The sequence below is a fragment of the Pseudophryne corroboree genome, unplaced genomic scaffold (assembly GCF_028390025.1).
Source record: "Pseudophryne corroboree isolate aPseCor3 unplaced genomic scaffold, aPseCor3.hap2 scaffold_2919, whole genome shotgun sequence".
NCBI classification, from domain to species: Eukaryota; Metazoa; Chordata; class Amphibia; order Anura; family Myobatrachidae; genus Pseudophryne; species Pseudophryne corroboree.
Window position 1 is genome coordinate 15,359 of NW_026969585.1, and position 18,731 is coordinate 34,089.

General features: G+C 39.3%; 10 non-coding genes across 10 annotated transcripts; all 10 read left to right on the forward strand.

Annotated features, from left to right (window-relative positions):
- Positions 1–442: 442 nt before the first annotated feature.
- Positions 443–606, forward strand: LOC135014892 (U1 spliceosomal RNA). The gene has a single exon (XR_010213248.1). It is a non-coding gene; the product is annotated as a U1 spliceosomal RNA (small nuclear RNA).
- A 152-nt stretch (positions 607–758) lies between these two features.
- LOC135014909 (U1 spliceosomal RNA) lies at positions 759–921 on the forward strand. The gene has a single exon (XR_010213264.1). It is a non-coding gene; the product is annotated as a U1 spliceosomal RNA (small nuclear RNA).
- Positions 922–1,592: 671 nt separating this feature from the next.
- Positions 1,593–1,756, forward strand: LOC135014882 (U1 spliceosomal RNA). The gene has a single exon (XR_010213237.1). It is a non-coding gene; the product is annotated as a U1 spliceosomal RNA (small nuclear RNA).
- Positions 1,757–1,908: 152 nt separating this feature from the next.
- Positions 1,909–2,071, forward strand: LOC135014910 (U1 spliceosomal RNA). Its single transcript, XR_010213265.1, has one exon. It is a non-coding gene; the product is annotated as a U1 spliceosomal RNA (small nuclear RNA).
- Positions 2,072–2,742: 671 nt separating this feature from the next.
- On the forward strand, positions 2,743–2,906 carry LOC135014888 (U1 spliceosomal RNA). Its single transcript, XR_010213245.1, has one exon. It is a non-coding gene; the product is annotated as a U1 spliceosomal RNA (small nuclear RNA).
- Positions 2,907–3,058: 152 nt separating this feature from the next.
- On the forward strand, positions 3,059–3,221 carry LOC135014896 (U1 spliceosomal RNA). The gene has a single exon (XR_010213252.1). It is a non-coding gene; the product is annotated as a U1 spliceosomal RNA (small nuclear RNA).
- Positions 3,222–3,892: 671 nt separating this feature from the next.
- LOC135014886 (U1 spliceosomal RNA) lies at positions 3,893–4,056 on the forward strand. Its single transcript, XR_010213243.1, has one exon. It is a non-coding gene; the product is annotated as a U1 spliceosomal RNA (small nuclear RNA).
- A 152-nt stretch (positions 4,057–4,208) lies between these two features.
- On the forward strand, positions 4,209–4,371 carry LOC135014901 (U1 spliceosomal RNA). The gene has a single exon (XR_010213257.1). It is a non-coding gene; the product is annotated as a U1 spliceosomal RNA (small nuclear RNA).
- A 671-nt stretch (positions 4,372–5,042) lies between these two features.
- Positions 5,043–5,206, forward strand: LOC135014890 (U1 spliceosomal RNA). Its single transcript, XR_010213247.1, has one exon. It is a non-coding gene; the product is annotated as a U1 spliceosomal RNA (small nuclear RNA).
- Positions 5,207–5,358: 152 nt separating this feature from the next.
- On the forward strand, positions 5,359–5,521 carry LOC135014899 (U1 spliceosomal RNA). Its single transcript, XR_010213255.1, has one exon. It is a non-coding gene; the product is annotated as a U1 spliceosomal RNA (small nuclear RNA).
- Positions 5,522–18,731: the final 13,210 nt, after the last annotated feature.

Below are 18,731 nucleotides of genomic sequence, written 5' to 3' on the forward strand. Positions count from 1 at the left end.
CAGCTTGAATGCTTCAGGGGCTGGGGCATAGCCAACATGAGCCCCACACCGAAGGAGGGTGGAGGTGTTTAATGCGAACTAGAGGTCATCCAAGCGCCGCAAAAGGCCGCCATGCCCTGCACGCCCCTTTTCTCTTTTTTGATATGCAGACGAGGGTTGAAGCCAACTTTGACCCACTGCTTGGATGGCATTACCATATGCAAATCAATCTGCTGCAGGCCTTCCCCCAGGAATGCTTGCACTAGTTGTTGCATTTGGTTTGTTGTTTGGGGGTGCTTCAGTATTAGGCAGCCTTCTGCCCTCCCATGTTCATCTGAAAATATGTGTTCTCCCTGCAGTTGTTGTCCCCAGATGAGAGTTCCCTTGTGCTGCCTCAGTTGAATCTCCTTTACTTAACAGAGATGTGCCTGAGCAGCGGCCCTCCCCAGCCCTATCCCAAATCATACTTATTTTGCATAGGAGATACCATGGTCATGAAGATTGTTCTCCCAGGGTGAGGTTCATTCATTGCATTCTGGGTATGCTGACCCCTGTGATTTCCCCAAATGTGGGAAACTCAACTGCATTATTTGTGGTAGTGGGGGACTGTGTTTGTGCTTTCCTCTGGTCAGCTCTGGTAAAAGTCAGATTTCTTTGTCTCAGATCTTCCTCTAGCCTTGTTCTTCTTTCGAGAGTTCCCTTGTGCTGCCTCAGTTGGATCTCCTTCACTTGACAGGGGGGTGCACGAGCAGCGACCCTCCCCAGCTCTAGCCCAACTCCTATTTACCTGCCAGGTGAGATACTATGATCAGGAAGGTGCTTCTCCCAGGGCAAGGCTCACCCATTGCACTCTGGGTGTGCTGCTCCTGCGATTTCCCCAAATGTGGGACACTTGACGGCATAATTTGTGTTTCCTCTGGTCGGCTCTCATATAATTCAGATCTCTTTGTCTCAGGTCTTTCTCCAGCCTAGTTTGCTGTCTGTTTCCACTTCTCTTTTCTTGAGCCGCTCCCTTCTATGCCCTTGCGCACTATCCTGACCTCTCCCGTCTGCTTACTTTGTGCCTTCCAACGCACAATGCATACTACAGGTAGTGCTGCAGGGCCCACACCCTTTTACATGCTTTACAGAGCAGCTCTGGAGCTGTTACAGTGCCCAGCTGCTGCAAGAAATCATCTTGAATGCTTCAGGGGCTGGGGCATAGCCAACATGAGCCCCACACCGAAGGAGGGTGGAGATGTTTAATGCGAATTAGGGGTCATCCAAGCGCCACAAAAGGACGCCATGCCCTGCACATCCCTTTTTTCTTTTCATATGCAGACGAGGGTTGAAGCCAACTTTGACCCACTGCTTGGATGACATCACCATATGCAAAACCATCTGCTGCAGGCCTTCCCCCAGGAATGCTTGCACTAGTTGTTGCATTTGGTTTGTTGTTTGGGGGTGCTTCAGTATTAGGCAGCCTTCTGCCCTCCCATGTTCATCTGAAAATATGTGTTCTCCCTGCAGTTGTTGTCCCCAGATGAGAGTTCCCTTGTGCTGCCTCAGTTGAATCTCCTTTACTTGACAGAGATGTGCCTGAGCAGCGGCCCTCCCCAGCCCTATCCCAAATCATACTTATTTTGCATAGGAGATACCATGGTCATGAAGATTGTTCTCCCAGGGTGAGGTTCATTCATTGCATTCTGGGTATGCTGACCCCTGTGATTTCCCCAAATGTGGGAAACTCAACTGCATTATTTGTGGTAGTGGGGGACTGTGTTTGTGCTTTCTTCTGGTCAACTCTGGTAAAAATCAGATTTCTTTGTCTCAGATCTTCCTCTAGCCTTGTTCCTCTTTCGAGAGTTCCCTTGTGCTGCCTCAGTTGGATCTCCTTCACTTGACAGGGGGGTACCCGAGCAGCGACCCTTCGCAGCTCTAGCCCAACTCCTACTTACCTGCCAGGTGAGATACTATGATCATGTAGGTGCTTCTCCCAGGGCAAGACTCACCCATTGCACTCTGGGTGTGCTGCCCCTGTGATTTCCCCAAATGTGGGAAACTTGACTGCATAATTTGTGTTTCCCCTGGTCGGCTCTCGTATAATTCAGATCTCTTTGTCTCAGGTCTCTCTCCAGCCTAGTTTGCTGTCTGTTTCCACTTCTCTTTTCTTGAGCCGCTCCCTTCTATGCCCTTGCGCACTATCCTGACTTCTCCCGTCTGCTTACTTTGTGCCTTCCAACACACAATGCAAACTACAGGTAGTGCTGCAGGGCCCACACCCTTTTACTTGCCTCACAGAGCAGCTCTGGAGCTGTTACAGTGCCCAGCTGCTGCAAGAAATCAGCTTGAATGCTTCAGGGGCTGGGGCATTGCCAACATGAGCCCCACACCGAAGGAGGGTGGGGGTGTTTAATGCGAACTAAGGGTCACCCAAGCGCCGCAAAAGGCCGCCATGCCCTGCACGCCCCTTTTCTCTTTTCATATGCAGACGAGGGTTGAAGCCAACTTTGACCCACTGCTTGGATGGCATTACCATATGCAAATCAATCTGCTGCAGGCCTTCCCCCAGGAATGCTTGCACTAGTTGTTGCATTTGGTTTGTTGTTTGGGGGTGCTTCAGTATTAGGCAGCCTTCTGCCCTCCCATGTTCATCTGAAAATATGTGTTCTCCCTGCAGTTGTTGTCCCCAGATGAGAGTTCCCTTGTGCTGCCTCAGTTGAATCTCCTTTACTTGACAGAGATGTGCCTGAGCAGCGGCCCTCCCCAGCCCTATCCCAAATCATACTTATTTTGCATAGTAGATACCATGGTCATGAAGATTGTTCTCCCAGGGTGAGGTTCATTCATTGCATTCTGGGTATGCTGACCCCTGTGATTTCCCCAAATGTGGGAAACTCGACTGCATTATTTGTGGTAGTGGGGGACTGTGTTTGTGCTTTCCTCTGCTCAGCTCTGGTAAAAGTCAGATTTCTTTGTCTCAGATCTTCCTCTAGCCTTGTTCTTCTTTCGAGAGTTCCCTTGTGCTGCCTCAGTTGGATCTCCTTCACTTGACAGGGGGGTGCCCGAGCAGCGACCCTCCCCAGCTCTAGCCCAACTCCTACTTACCTGCCAGGTGAGATACTATGATCAGGAAGGTGCTTCTCCCAGGGCAAGGCTCACCCATTGCACTCTGGGTGTGCCGCTCCTGCGATTTCCCCAAATGTGGGAAACTTGACTGCATAATTTGTGTTTCCCCTGGTCGGCTCTCGTATAATTCAGATCTCTTTGTCTCAGGTCTTTCTCCAGCCTAGTTTGCTGTCTGTTTCCACTTCTCTTTTCTTGAGCCGCTCCCTTCTATGCCCTTGCGCACTATCCTGACCTCTCCCGTCTGCTTACTTTGTGCCTTCCAACGCACAATGCATACTACAGGTAGTGCTGCAGGGCCCACACCCTTTTACATGCTTTACAGAACAGCTCTGGAGCTGTTACAGTGCCCAGCTGCTGCAAGAAATCATCTTGAATGCTTCAGGGGCTGGGGCATAGCCAACATGAGCCCCACACCGAAGGAGGGTGGAGATGTTTAATGTGAATTAGGGGTCATCCAAGCGCCACAAAAGGACGCCATGCCCTGCACATCCCTTTTTTCTTTTCATATGCAGACGAGGGTTGAAGCCAACTTTGACCCACTGCTTGGATGACATCACCATATGCAAATCCATCTGCTGTAGGCCTTCCCCCAGGAATGCTTGTACTAGTTGTTGCATTTGGTTTGTTGTTTGGGGGTGCTTCAGTATTAGGCAGCCTTCTGCCCTCCCATGTTCATCTGAAAATATGTGTTCTCCCAGCAGTTGTTGTCCCCAGATGAGAGTTCCCTTGTGCTGCCTCAGTTGAATCTCCTTTACTTGACAGAGATGTGCCTGAGCAGCGGCCCTCCCCAGCTCTATCCCAAATCATACTTATTTTGCATAGGAGATACCATGGTCATGAAGATTGTTCTCCCAGGGTGAGGTTCATTCATTGCATTCTGGGTATGCTGACTCCTATGATTTCCCCAAATGTGGGAAACTCGACTGCATTATTTGTGGTAGTGGGGGACTGTGTTTGTGCTTTCCTCTGGTCAGCTCTGGTAAAAGTCAGATTTCTTTGTCTCAGATCTTCCTCTAGCCTTGTTCTTCTTTCGAGAGTTCCCTTGTGCTGCCTCAGTTGGATCTCCTTCACTTGACAGGGGGGTGCCCTAGCATCAACCCTCCCCAGCTCAAGCCCAACTCCTACTTACCTGCCAAGTGAGATACTATGATCATGAAGGTGCTTCTCCCAGGGCAAGGCTCACCCATTGCACTCTGGGTGTGCTGCTCCTGCGATTTCCCCAAATGTGGGAAACTTGACTGCATAATTTGTGTTTCCCCTGGTCAGCTCTCGTATAATTCAGATCTGTTTGTCTCAGGTCTCTCTCCAGCCTAGTTTGCTGTCTGTTTCAACTTCTCTTTTCTTGAGCCGCTCCCTTCTATGCCCTTGCGCATTATCTTGACTTCTCCCATCTGCTTACTTTGTGCCTTCCAATGCACAATGCGAACTACAGGTAGTGCTGCAGGGCCCACACCCTTTTACTTGCCTTACAGAGCAGCTCTGTAGCTATTACAGTGCCCAGCTGCTGCAAGTAATCAGCTTGAATGCTTCATGGGCTGGGGCATAGCCAACATGAGCCCCACACCGAAGTAGGGTGGAGGTGTTTAATGCGAACTAGGGGTCATCCAAGCACCGCAAAAGGCCGCCATGCCCTGCACGCCCCTTTTCTCTTTTCATATGCAGACGAGGGTTGAAGCCAACTTTGACCCACTGCTTGGATGACATCACCATATGCAAATCCATCTGCTGCAGGCCTTCCCCCAGGAATGCTTGTACTAGTTGTTGCATTTGGTTTGTTGTTTGGGGGTGCTTCAGTATTAGGCAGCCTTCTGCCCTCCCATGTTCATCTGAAAATATGTGTTCTCCCTGCAGTTGTTGTCCCCAGATGAGAGTTCCCTTGTGCTGCCTCAGTTGAATCTCCTTTACTTGACAGAGATGTGCCTGAGCAGCGGCCCTCCCCAGCCCTATCCCAAATCATACATATTTTGCATAGGAGATACCATGGTCATGAAGATTGTTCTCCCAGGGTGAGGTTCATTCATTGCATTCTGGGTATGCTGACCCCTGTGATTTCCCCAAATGTGGGAAACTCGACTGCATTATTTGTGGTAGTGGGTGACTGTGTTTGTGCTTTCCTCTGGTCAGCTCTGGTAAAAGCCAGATTTCTGTGTCTCAGATCTTCCTCTAGCCTTGTTCTTCTTTCGAGAGTTCTCTTGTGCTGCCTCAGTTGGATCTCCTTCACTTGACAGGGGGGTGCCCGAGCAGCGACCCTCCTCAGCTCTTGCCCAACTCCTACTTACCTGCCAGGTGAGATACTATGATCATGAAGGTGCTTCTCCCAGGGCAAGGCTCACCCATTGCACTCTGTGTGTGCTGCTCCAGCGATTTCCCCAAATGTGGGAAACTCGACTGCATAATTTGTGTTTCCCCTGGTCGGCTCTCGTATAATTCAGATCTCTTTGTCTCAGGTCTCTCTCCAGCCTAGTTTGCTGTCTGTTTCCACTTCTCTTTTCTTGAGCCGCTCCTTTCTATGCCCTTGCGCACTATCCTGACTTCTCCCGTCTGCTTACTTTGTGCCTTCCAACGCACAATGCGAACTACAGGTAGTGCTGCAGGGCCCACACCCTTTTAGTTGCCTTACAGAGCAGCTCTGGAGCTGTTACAGTGCCCAGCTGCTGCAAGAAATCAGCTTGAATGTTCTTCGTTGATTGATGGAAGAAACATCTAACAAAAACTCTCCAGATTATTGACTTTTTAAAGTTTTTCTAGGAAACGTTCTAGATGAATGCTTATTAGCGTTTGTCAGAATGTACGTTTGCAAAGTGTCACTGTGGCGCAATCAGTTAGCGTGTTCGGTTATTATCCAAAAGGTTGGTGGTTCAATCCCACCCAGGGACGTAATTTACCTTGTTATCAGATTTTGGTGATCTTTAAGTAGACAAGTCAAAATTTCAAACCCCCTCTTGTGGTGTAGGGTACCTGGCCTTCTCTGATGTAATCAGAGTTAGATTTGATTAAGTGATTTTATAAAAAAAAACAGCTAGGAAGCACAATTTAGCAGTGGGTTGCAGAGAAAAAGAAATATGCTGGCAAAAAAATCCAATTGAGTGATTAAACAGCTCTTCATTTTCTGGCTTTATTTTTATGCTAACAAATTTGTTCTCTGAAAAGTGTCCACAAAGCCAAGTATCTGATTAACACCTTTGTAGGGATGGTTTTTCACCTATTACTAAATTAAACTTGCTTCATTGGAAAGGCAGCAAGATGCATCGTCATTTCAATATCTACTGAAATAATACAGGTTGACACCAGGAAACATTAACGCCACTGCATCCTTGCTGCTTTCTCATGTGGAAGTCTGTTTAATGTGAAAGCAAGGTGATATCTAATTAGCATACAGGTAAGGAATTAAGAAAATCTTTATTTAAGGGTGAAGATGTTTCTCACAAAATCGTTGCCCCAATGCATCATTGAAATTCAAGCTGGAAAGATGATTTTAATATATCACTTGTACATTTTGTATTGCTCTTCTGGTGACAATGTAGTTTGTTTTTGTCAATTACCATTTTAATAATAGGGTAAAGAAAATTAAGTGGATTTTTGAAAGAAAACAATACTGTCAATATACTATTAAACAAATTAAAATGGTAAAAGTTATTGTACTTTAAGTAAAAATAAAAGAGCTAAAATATCAATCCCAATTTTGGATTACTTTAATTAAAAAAAATGCATATAGCAGAGAGTAGTTTCAATCTGCCTACCTCTGGGTTATCGGCCCAGCATGCTTCCATTGCAGTACTCTGCTGCACATGTAAGTGCAAGAGATCCTGAAGCACTCACTCATCATGGGAAAGTACCAATGTGTTTCTTCGTTGGTTGATGGAAGAAACATCTTACAAAAACTCTCCAGATTATTGACTTTTTAAAGTTTTTCTAGGAAACGTTCTAGATGAATGCTTATTAGCCTTTGTCAGTATGAACTTTTTGCAAAGTGTCTCTGTGGCGCAATTGGTTAGTGTGTACGGCTATTAACCAAAAGGTTGGTGGTTAAATCCTACCCAGGGACGTAATTGACCTTGTTATCAGATTTTGGTGATATTTAAGTAGACAAGTCAAAATTTCAAACCCCCTCTTATTGTGTAGGGTACCTAGCCTTCTCTGATGTAATCAGAGTTAGATTTGATTCAGTGATTTTATAAAAACAGCTAGGAAGCACAATTTATCAGTGGGTTGCAGAGAAAAAGAAATATGCTGGCAAAAAAATCCAATTGAGTGATTAAACAGCTCTTCATTTTCTGGCTTTATTTTTATGCTAACAAATTTGTTCTCTGAAAAGTGTCCACAAAGCCAAGTCTCTGATTAACACCTTTGTAGGGATGGTTTTTCACCTATTACTAAATTAAACTTGCTTCATTGGAAAGGCAGCAAGATGCATCCTCATTTCAATGTCTACTGAAATAATACAGGTTGACACCAGGAAACATTAACGCCACTGCATCCTTGCTGCTTTCTCATGTGGAAGTCTGTTTAATGTGAAAACAAGGTGATATCTAATTAGCACACAGGTAAGGAATTAAGAAAATCTTTATTTAAGGGTGAAGATGTTTCTCACAAAATCGTTGCCCCAATGCATCATTGAAATTCAAGCTGGAAAGATGATTTTAATATATCACTTGTACATTTTGTATTGCTCTTCTGGTGACAATGTAGTTTGTTTTTGTCAATTACCATTTTAATAATAGGGTAAAGAAAATTTAGTGGATTTTTGAAAGAAAACAATACTGTCAATATACTATTAAAACAAATTAAAATGGTAAAAGTTATTGTACTTTAAGTAAAAATAAAAGAACAAAAATATCAATCCCAGTTTTGGATTACTTTAATTAACAAAAAAAAATGCATATAGCAAAGGATAGTTTCAATCTGCCTACCTCTGGGTTATGGGCCCAGCATGCTTCCATTGCAGTACTCTGCTGCACATGTAAGTGCAAGAGATCCTGAAGCACTCACTCATCATGGGAAAGTACCAATGTGTTTCTTCGTTGGTTGATGGAAGAAACATCTTACAAAAACTCTCCAGATTATTGACTTTTTAAAGTTTTTCTAGGAAACGTTCTAGATGAATGCTTATTAGCCTTTGTCAGTATGTACTTTTGCAAAGTGTCTCTGTGGTGCAATTGGTTAGTGTGTAAGGCTGTTAACCAAAAGGTTGGTGGTTCAATCCCACCCAGGAATGTAATTGACCTTGTGATCAGATTTTGGTGATATTTAAGTAGACAAGTCAAAATTTCAAACCCCCTCTTATTGTGTAGGGTACCTGGCCTTCTCTGATGTAATCAGAGTTAGATTTGATTCAGTGATTTTATAAAAAACAGCTAGGAAGCACAATTTAGCAGTGGGTTGCAGATAAAAAAAATATGCTGGCAAAAAAATACAATTGAGTGATTAAACAGCTCTTCATTTTCTGGCTTTATTTTTATGCTAACAAATTTGTTCTCTGAAATGTGTCCACAAAGCCAAGTCTCTGATTAACACCTTTGTAGGGATGGTTTTTCACCTATTACTAAATTAAACTTGCTTCATTGGAAAGGCAGCAAGATGCATCCTCATTTCAATGTCTACTGAAATAATACAAGTTGACACCAGGAAACATTAACGCCACTGCATCCTTGCTGCTTTCTCATGTGGAAGTCTGTTTAATGCGAAAACAAGGTGATATCTAATTAGCACACAGGTAAGGAATGAAGAAAATCTTTATTTAAGGGTGAAGATGTTTCTCACAAAATCGTTGCCCCAATGCATCATTGAAATTCAAGCTGGAAAGATGATTTTAATATATCACTTGTACATTTTGTATTGCTCTTCTGGTGACAATGTAGTTTGTTTTTGTCAATTACCATTTTAATAATAGGGTAAAGAAAATTAAGTGGATTTTTGAAAGAAAACAATACTGTCAATATACTATTAAAACAAATTAAAATGGTAAAAGTTATTGTACTTTAAGTAAAAATAAAAGAGCCAAAATATCAATCCCAGTTTTGGATTACTTTAATAAAAAAAAAAAAAGCATACAGCAGAGGATAGTTTCAATCTGCCTACCTCTGGGTTATGAGCCCAGCATGCTTCCATTGCTGTACTCTGCTGCACATGTAAGTGCAAGAGATCCTGAAGCACTCACTCATCATGGGAAAGTACCAATGTGTTTCTTCGTTGGTTGATGGTAGAAACATCTTACAAAAACTCTCCAGATTATTGACTTTTTAAAGTTTTTCTAGGAAACGTTTTAGATGAATGCTTATTAGCATTTGTCAGTATGCCCTTTCGCAAAGTGTCTCTGTGGCGCAATCAGTTAGTGTGTACGGCTATTAACTAAAAGGTTGGTGGTTCAATCCCACCCAGGGATGTAATTGATCTTGTTATCAGATTTTGGTGATCTTTAAGTAGACAAGTCAAAATTTCAAACCCCCTCTTATGGTGTAGGGTACCTGGCCTTCTCTGATGTAATCAGAGTTAGATTTGATTCATTGATTTTATAAAAACAGCTAGGAAGCACAATTTAGCAGTGGTTTGCAGAGAAAAAAAATATGCTGGCAGAAAAATCCAATTGAGTGATTAAACAGCTCTTCATTTTCTGGCTTTATTTTTATGCTAACAAATTTGTTCTCTGAAAAGTGTCCACAAAGCAAAGTCTCTGATTAACACCTTTGTAAGGATGGTTTTTCACCTATTACTAAATTAAACTTGCTTCATTGGAAAGGCAGCAAGATGCATCCTCATTTCAATGTCTACTGAAATAATACAAGTTGACACCAGGAAACATTAACGCCACTGCATCCTTGCTGCTTTCTCATGTGGAAGTCTGTTTAATGCGAAAACAAGGTGATATCTAATTATCACACAGGTAAGGAATTAAGAAAATCTTTATTTAAGGGTGAAGATGTTTCTCACAAAATCGTTGCCCCAATGCATCATTGAAATTCAAGCTGGAAAGATGATTTTAATATATCACTTGTACATTTTGTATTGCTCTTCTGGTGACAATGTAGTTTGTTTTTGTCAATTACCATTTTAATAATAGGGTAAAGAAAATTAAGTGGATTTTTGAAAGAAAACAATACTGTCAATATACTATTAAAACAAATTAAAATGGTAAAAGTTATTGTACTTTAAGTAAAAATAAAAGAGCCAAAATATCAATCCCAGTTTTGGATTACTTTAATTAACAAAAAAAAAGCATATAGCAAAGGATAGTTTCAATCTGCCTACCTCTGGGTTATGGGCCCAGCATGCTTCCATTGCTGTACTCTGCTGCACATGTAAGTGCAAGAGATCCTGAAGCACTCACTCATCATGGGAAAGTACCAATGTGTTTCTTCGTTGGTTGATGGAAGAAACATCTTACAAAAACTCTCCAGATTATTGACTTTTTAAAGTTTTTCTAGGAAACGTTCTAGATGAATGCTTATTAGCCTTTGTCAGTATTTACTTCTGCAAAGTGTCTCTGTGGCGCAATCAGTTAGTGTGTACGGCTACTAACCAAAAGGTTGGTGGTTCAATCACACCCAGGGACGTAATTGACCTTGTGATCAGATTTTGGTGATCTTTAAGTAGACAAGTCAAAATTTCAAACCCCCTGTTATGGTGTAGGGTACCTGGCCTTCTCTGATGTAATCAGAGTTAGATTTGATTCAGTGATTTTATAAAAAAAACAGCTAGGAAGCACAATTTAGCAGTGGGTTGCAGATAAAAAAATATGCTGGCAAAAAAATACAATTGAGTGATTAAACAGCTCTTCATTTTCTGGCTTTATTTTTATGCTAACAAATTTGTTCTCTGAAATGTGTCCACAAAGCCAAGTCTCTGATTAACACCTTTGTAGGGATGGTTTTTCACCTATTACTAAATTAAACTTGCTTCATTGGAAAGGCAACAAGATGCATCCTCATTTCAATGTCTACTGAAATAATACAGGTTGACACCAGGAAACATTAACGCCACTGCATCCTTGCTGCTTTCTCATGTGGAAGTCTGTTTAATGTGAAAACAAGGTGATATCTAATTATCACACAGGTAAGGAATTAAGAAAATCTTTATTTAAGGGTGAAGATGTTTCTCACAAAATCGTTGCCCCAATGCATCATTGAAATTCAAGCTGGAAAGATGATTTTAATATATCACTTGTACATTTTGTATTGCTCTTCTGGTGACAATGTAGTTTGTTTTTGTCAATTACCATTTTAATAATAGGGTAAAGAAAATTAAGTGGATTTTTAAAAGAAAACAATACTGTCAATATACTATCAAAACAAATTAAAATGGTAAAAGTTATTGTACTTTAAGTAAAAATAAAAGAGCCAAAATATCAATCCCAGTTTTGGATTACTTTAATTAACAAAAAAAAAATGCATATAGCAAAGGATAGTTTCAATCTGCCTACCTCTGGGTTATGGGCCCAGCATGCTTCCATTGCAGTACTCTGCTGCACATGTAAGTGCAAGAGATCCTGAAGCACTCACTCATCATGGGAAAGTACCAATGTGTTTCTTTGTTGGTTGATGGAAGAAACATCTTACAAAAACTCTCCAGATTATTGACTTTTTAAAGTTTTTTTAGGAAACGTTCTAGATGAATGCTTATTAGCCTTTGTCAGTATGTACTTTTGCAAAGTGTCTCTGTGGCGCAATTGGTTAGTGTGTAAGGCTATTAACCAAAAGGTTGGTGGTTCAATCCCACCCAGGGACGTAATTGACCTTGTGATCAGATTTTGGTGATATTTAAGTAGACAAGTCAAAATTTCAAACCCCCTCTTATTGTGTAGGGTACCTGGCCTTCTCTGATGTTATCAGAGTTAGATTTGATTCAGTGATTTTATAAAAAAACAGCTAGGAAGCACAATTTAGCAGTGGGTTGCAGAGAAAAAAAATATGCTGGCAAAAAAATCCAATTGAGTGATTAAACAGCTCTTCATTTTCTGGTTTATTTTTATGCTAACAAATTTGTTCTCTGAAAAGTGTCCACAAAGCCAAGTCTCTGATTAACACCTTTGTAGGGATGGTTTTTCACCTATTACTAAATTAAACTTGCTTCATTGGAAAGGCAGCAAGATGCATCCTCATTTCAATGTCTACTGAAATAATACAGGTTGACACCAGGAAACATTAACGCCACTGCATCCTTGCTGCTTTCTCATGTGGAAGTCTGTTTAATGTGAAAACAAGGTGATATCTAATTAGCACACAGGTAAGGAATTAAGAAAATCTTTATTTAAGGGTGAAGATGTTTCTCACAAAATCGTTGCCCCAATGCATCATTGAAATTCAAGCTGGAAAGATGATTTTAATATATCACTTGTACATTTTGTATTGCTCTTCTGGTGACAATGTAGTTTGTTTTTGTCAATTACCATTTTAATAATAGGGTAAAGAAAATTAAGTGGATTTTTGAAAGAAAACAATACTGTCAATATACTATTAAAACAAATTAAAATGGTAAAAGTTATTGTACTTTAAGTAAAAATAAAAGAGCAAAAATATCAATCCCAGTTTTGGATTACTTTAATTAACAAAAAAAATGCATATAGCAAAGAATAGTTTCAATCTGCCTATCTCTGGGTTATGGGCCCAGCATGCTTCCATTGCAGTACTCTGCTGCACATGTAAGTGCAAGAGATCCTGAAGCACTCACTCATCATGGGAAAGTACCAATGTGTTTCTTCATTGGTTGATGGAAGAAACATCTTACAAAAACTCTCCAGATTATTGACTTTTTAAAGTTTTTCTAGGAAACGTTCTTGATGAATGCTTATTAGCCTTTGTCAGTATGTACTTTTTGCAAAGTGTCTCTGTGGTGCAATTGGTTAGTGTGTAAGGCTATTAACCAAAAGGTTGGTGGTTCAATCCCACCCAGGAACGTAATTGACCTTGTGATCAGATTTTGGTGATATTTAAGTAGACAAGTCAAAATTTCAAACCCCCTCTTATTGTGTAAGCTACCTGGCCTTCTCTGATGTAATCAGAGTTAGATTTGATTCAGTGATTTTATAAAAAACAGCTAGGAAGCACAATTTAGCAGTGGGTTACAGAGAAAAAAAATATGCTGGCAGAAAAATCCAATTGAGTGATTAAACAGCTCTTCATTTTCTGGCTTTATTTTTAAGCTAACAAATTTGTTCTCTGAAAAGTGTCCACAAAGCCAAGTCTCTGATTAACACCTTTGTAAGGATGGTTTTTCACCTATTACTAAATTAAACTTGCTTCATTGGAAAGGCAGCAAGATGCATCCTCATTTCAATGTCTACTGAAATAATACAGGTTGACACCAGGAAACATTAACGCCACTGCATCCTTGCTGCTTTCTCATGTGGAAGTCTGTTTAATGTGAAAACAAGGTGATATCTAATTAGCACACAGGTAAGGAATTAAGAAAATCTTTATTTAAGGGTGAAGATGTTTCTCACAAAATCGTTGCCCCAATGCATCATTGAAATTCAAGCTGGAAAGATGATTTTAATATATCACTTGTACATTTTGTATTGCTCTTCTGGTGACAATGTAGTTTGTTTTTGTCAATTACCATTTTAATAATAGGGTAAAGAAAATTAAGTGGATTTTTGAAAGAAAACAATACTGTCAATATACTATTAAAACAAATTAAAATGGTAAAAGTTATTGTACTTTAAGTAAAAATAAAAGAGCCAAAATATCAATCCCAGTTTTGGATTACTTTAATTAACAAAAAAAAAGCATATAGCAAAGGATAGTTTCAATCTGCCTACCTCTGGGTTTTGGGCCCAGCATGCTTCCATTGCTGTACTCTGCTGCACATGTAAGTGCAAGAGATCCTGAAGCACTCACTCATCATGGGAAAGTACCAATGTGTTTCTTCGTTGGTTGATGGAAGAAACATCTTACAAAAACTCTCCAGATTATTGACTTTTTAAAGTTTTTCTAGGAAACGTTTTAGATGAATGCTTATTAGCCCTTGTCAGTATATACTTTTGCAATGTGTCTCTGTGGCGCAATTAGTTAGTGTGTACGGCTATTAACCAAAAGGTTGGTGGTTCAATCCCACCCAGGTACGTAATTGACTTTGTTATCAGATTTTGGTGATCTTTAAGTAGACATGTCAAATTTCATACCCCCTGTTATTGTGTAGGGTACCTGGCCTTCTCTGATGTAATCAGAGTTAGATTTGATTCAATGATTTTATAAAAACATCTAGGAAGCACAATTTAGCAGTGGGTTGCAGAGAAAAAAAAATATGCTGGCAAAAAAATCAAATTGCGTGATTAAACAGCTCTTCATTTTCTGGCTTTATTTTTATGCTAACAAATTTGTTCTCTGAAAAGTGTCCACAAAGCCAAGACTCTGATTAACACCTTTGTAGGGATGGTTTTTCACCTATTACTAAATTAAACTTGCTTCATTGGAAAGGCAGCAAGATGCATCCTCATTTCAATGTCTACTGAAATAATACAGGTTGAAACCAGGAAACATTAACGCCACTGCATCCTTGCTGCTTTCTCATGTGGAAGTCTGTTTAATGTGAAAACAAGGTGATATCTAATTAGCACACAGGTAAGGAATTACGAAAATCTTTATTTAAGGGTGAAGATGTTTCTCACAAAATTGTTGCCCCAATGCATCATTGAAATTCAAGCTGGAAAGATGATTTTAATATATCACTTGTACATTTTGTATTGCTCTTCTGGTGACAATGTAGTTTTTTTTGTCAATTACCATTTTAATAATAGGGTAAAGAAAATTAAGTGGATTTTTGAAAGAAAACTATACTGTCAATAAACTATTAAAACAAATTAAAATGGTAAAAGTTATTGTACTTTAAGTAAAAATAAAAGAGCAAAAATATCAATCCCAGTTTTGATTACTTAAATTAACAAAAAAAATGCATATAGCAAAGGATAGTTTCAATCTGCCTACCTCTGGGTTATGGGTCCAGCATGCTTCCATTGCAGTACTCTGCTGCACATGTAAGTGCAAGAGATCCAGAAGCACTCACTCATCATGGGAAAGTACCAATGTGTTTATTCGTTGGTTGATGGAAGAAACATCTTACAAAAACTCTCCAGATTATTTATTTTTTAATGTTTTTCTAGGAAACGTTCTAGATGTATGCTTATTAGCCTTTGTCAGTATGTACTTTTTGCAAAGTGTCTCTGTGGCGCGATCGGTTAGTGTGTTCGACTATTAACCAAAAGGTTGGTGGTTCAATCCCACCCAGGGACGTAATTGACCTTGTGATCAGATTTTGGTGATATTTAAGTAGACAAGTCAAAATTTCAAACCCCCTCTTATTGTGTAGGGTACCTGGCCTTCTCTGATGTAATCAGAGTTAGATTTGATTCAGTGATTTTATAAAAAACAGCTAGGAAGCACAATTTAGCAGTGGGTTGCAGAGAAAAAAAATATGCTGGCAAAAAAAATCCAATTGAGTGATTAAACAGCTCTTCATTTTCTGGCTTTATTTTTATGCTAACAAATTTGTTCTCTGAAAAGTGTCCACAAAGCCAAGTCTCTGATTAACACCTTTGTAGGGATGGTTTTTCACCTATTACTAAATTAAACTTGCTTCATTGGAAAGGCAGCAAGATGCATCCTCATTTCAATGTCTACTGAAATAATACAAGTTGACACCAGGAAACATTAACGCCACTGCATCCTTGCTGCTTTCTCATGTGGAAGTCTGTTTAATGCGAAAACAAGGTGATATCTAATTATCACACAGGTAAGGAATTAAGAAAATCTTTATTTAAGGGTGAAGATGTTTCTCACAAAATCGTTGCCCCAATGCATCATTGAAATTCAAGCTGGAAAGATGATTTTAATATATCACTTGTACATTTTGTATTGCTCTTCTGGTGACAATGTAGTTTGTTTTTGTCAATTACCATTTTAATAATAGGGTAAAGAAAATTAAGTGGATTTTTGAAAGAAAACAATACTGTCAATATACTATTAAAACAAATTAAAATGGTAAAAGTTATTGTACTTTAAGTAAAAATAAAAGAGCCAAAATATCAATCCCAGTTTTGGATTACTTTAATTAACAAAAAAAAAGCATATAGCAAAGGATAGTTTCAATCTGCCTACCTCTGGGTTATGGGCCCAGCATGCTTCCATTGCTGTACTCTGCTGCACATGTAAGTGCAAGAGATCCTGAAGCACTCACTCATCATGGGAAAGTACCAATGTGTTTCTTCGTTGGTTGATGGAAGAAACATCTTACAAAAACTCTCCAGATTATTGACTTTTTAAAGTTTTTCTAGGAAACGTTTTAGATGAATGCTTATTAGCCTTTGTCAGTATGCCCTTTCGCAAAGTGTCTTTGTGGCGCAATCAGTTAGTGTGTATGGCTATTAACTAAAAGGTTGGTGGTTCAATCCCACCCAGGGATGTAATTGATCTTGTTATCAGATTTTGGTGATCTTTAAGTAGACAAGTCAAAATTTCAAACCCCCTCTTATGGTGTAGGGTACCTGGCCTTCTCTGATGTAATCAGAGTTAGATTTGATTCATTGATTTTATAAAAACAGCTAGGAAGCACAATTTAGCAGTGGTTTGCAGAGAAAAAAAATATGCTGGCAGAAAAATCCAATTGAGTGATTAAACAGCTCTTCATTTTCTTGCTTTATTTTTATGCTAACAAATTTGTTCTCTGAAAAGTGTCCACAAAGCCAAGTCTCTGATTAACACCTTTGTAAGGATGGTTTTTCACCTATTACTAAATTAAACTTGCTTCATTGGAAAGGCAGCAAGATGCATCCTCATTTCAATGTCTACTGAAATAATACAAGTTGACACCAGGAAACATTAACGCCACTGCATCCTTGCTGCTTTCTCATGTGGAAGTCTGTGTAATGCGAAAACAAGGTGATATCTAATTATCACACAGGTAAGGAATTAAGAAAATCTTTATTTAAGGGTGAAGATGTTTCTCACAAAATCGTTGCCCCAATGCATCATTGAAATTCAAGCTGGAAAGATGATTTTAATATATCACTTGTACATTTTGTATTGCTCTTCTGGTGACAATGTAGTTTGTTTTTGTCAATTACCATTTTAATAATAGGGTAAAGAAAATTAAGTGGATTTTTGAAAGAAAACAATACTGTCAATATACTATTAAAACAAATTAAAATGGTAAAAGTTATTGTACTTTAAGTAAAAATAAAAGAGCCAAAATATCAATCCCAGTTTTGGATTACTTTAATTAACAAAAAAAAAAGCATATAGCAAAGGATAGTTTCAATCTGCCTACCTCTGGGTTATGGGCCCAGCATGCTTCCATTGCTGTACTCTGCTGCACATGTAAGTGCAAGAGATCCTGAAGCACTCACTCATCATGGGAAAGTACCAATGTGTTTCTTCGTTGGTTGATGGAAGAAACATCTTACAAAAACTCTCCAGATTATTGACTTTTTAAAGTTTTTCTAGGAAACGTTTTAGATGAATGCTTATTAGCCCTTGTCAGTATATACTTTTGCAATGTGTCTCTGTGGCGCAATTAGTTAGTGTGTACGGCTATTAACCAAAAGGTTGGTGGTTCAATCCCACCCAGGTACGTAATTGACCTTGTTATCAGATTTTGGTGATCTTTAAGTAGACAAGTCAAAATTTCAAACCCCCTGTAATGGTGTAGGGTACCTGGCCTTCTCTGATGTAATCAGAGTTAGATTTGATTCAGTGATTTTATAAAAACAGCTAGGAAGCACAATTTAGCAGTGGGTTGCAGAGAAAAAGAAATATGCTGGCAGAAAAATCCAATTGAGTGATTAAACAGCTCTTCATTTTCTGGCTTTATTTTTATGCTAACAAATTTGTTCTCTGAAAAGTGTCCACAAAGCAAAGTCTCTGATTAACACCTTTGTAGGGATGGTTTTTCACCTATTACTAAATTAAACTTGCTTCATTGGAAAGGCAGCAAGATGCATCCTCATTTCAATGTCTACTGAAATAATACAGGTTGACACCAGGAAACATTAACGCCACTGCATCCTTGCTGCTTTCTCATGTGGAAGTCTGTTTAATGTGAAAACAAGGTGATATCTAATTAGCACACAGGTAAGGAATTAAGAAAATCTTTATTTAAGGGTGAAGATGTTTCTCACAAAATCGTTGCCCCAATGCATCATTGAAATTCAAGCTGGAAAGATGATTTTAATATATCACTTGTACATTTTGTATTGCTCTTCTGGTGACAATGTAGTTTGTTTTTGTCAATTACCATTTTAATAATAGGGTAAAGAAAATGAAGTGGATTTTTGAAAGAAAACAATACTGTCAATATACTATTAAAACAAATTAAAATGGTAAAAGTTATTGTACTTTAAGTAAAAATAAAAGAGCCAAAATATCAATCCCAGTTTTGGATTACTTTAATTAACAAAAAAAATGCATATAGCAGAGGATAGTTTCAATCTGCCTACCTCTGGGTTATGGGCCCAGCATGCTTCCATTGCTGTACTCTGCTGCACATGTTAGTGCAAGAGATCCTGAAGCACTCACTCATCATGGGAAAGTACCAATGTGTTTCTTCGTTGGTTGATAGAAGAAACATCTTACAAAAACTCTCCAGATTATTGACTTTTTTAAGTTTTTCTAGGAAACGTTTTAGATGAATGCTTATTAGCATTTGTCAGTATGTAC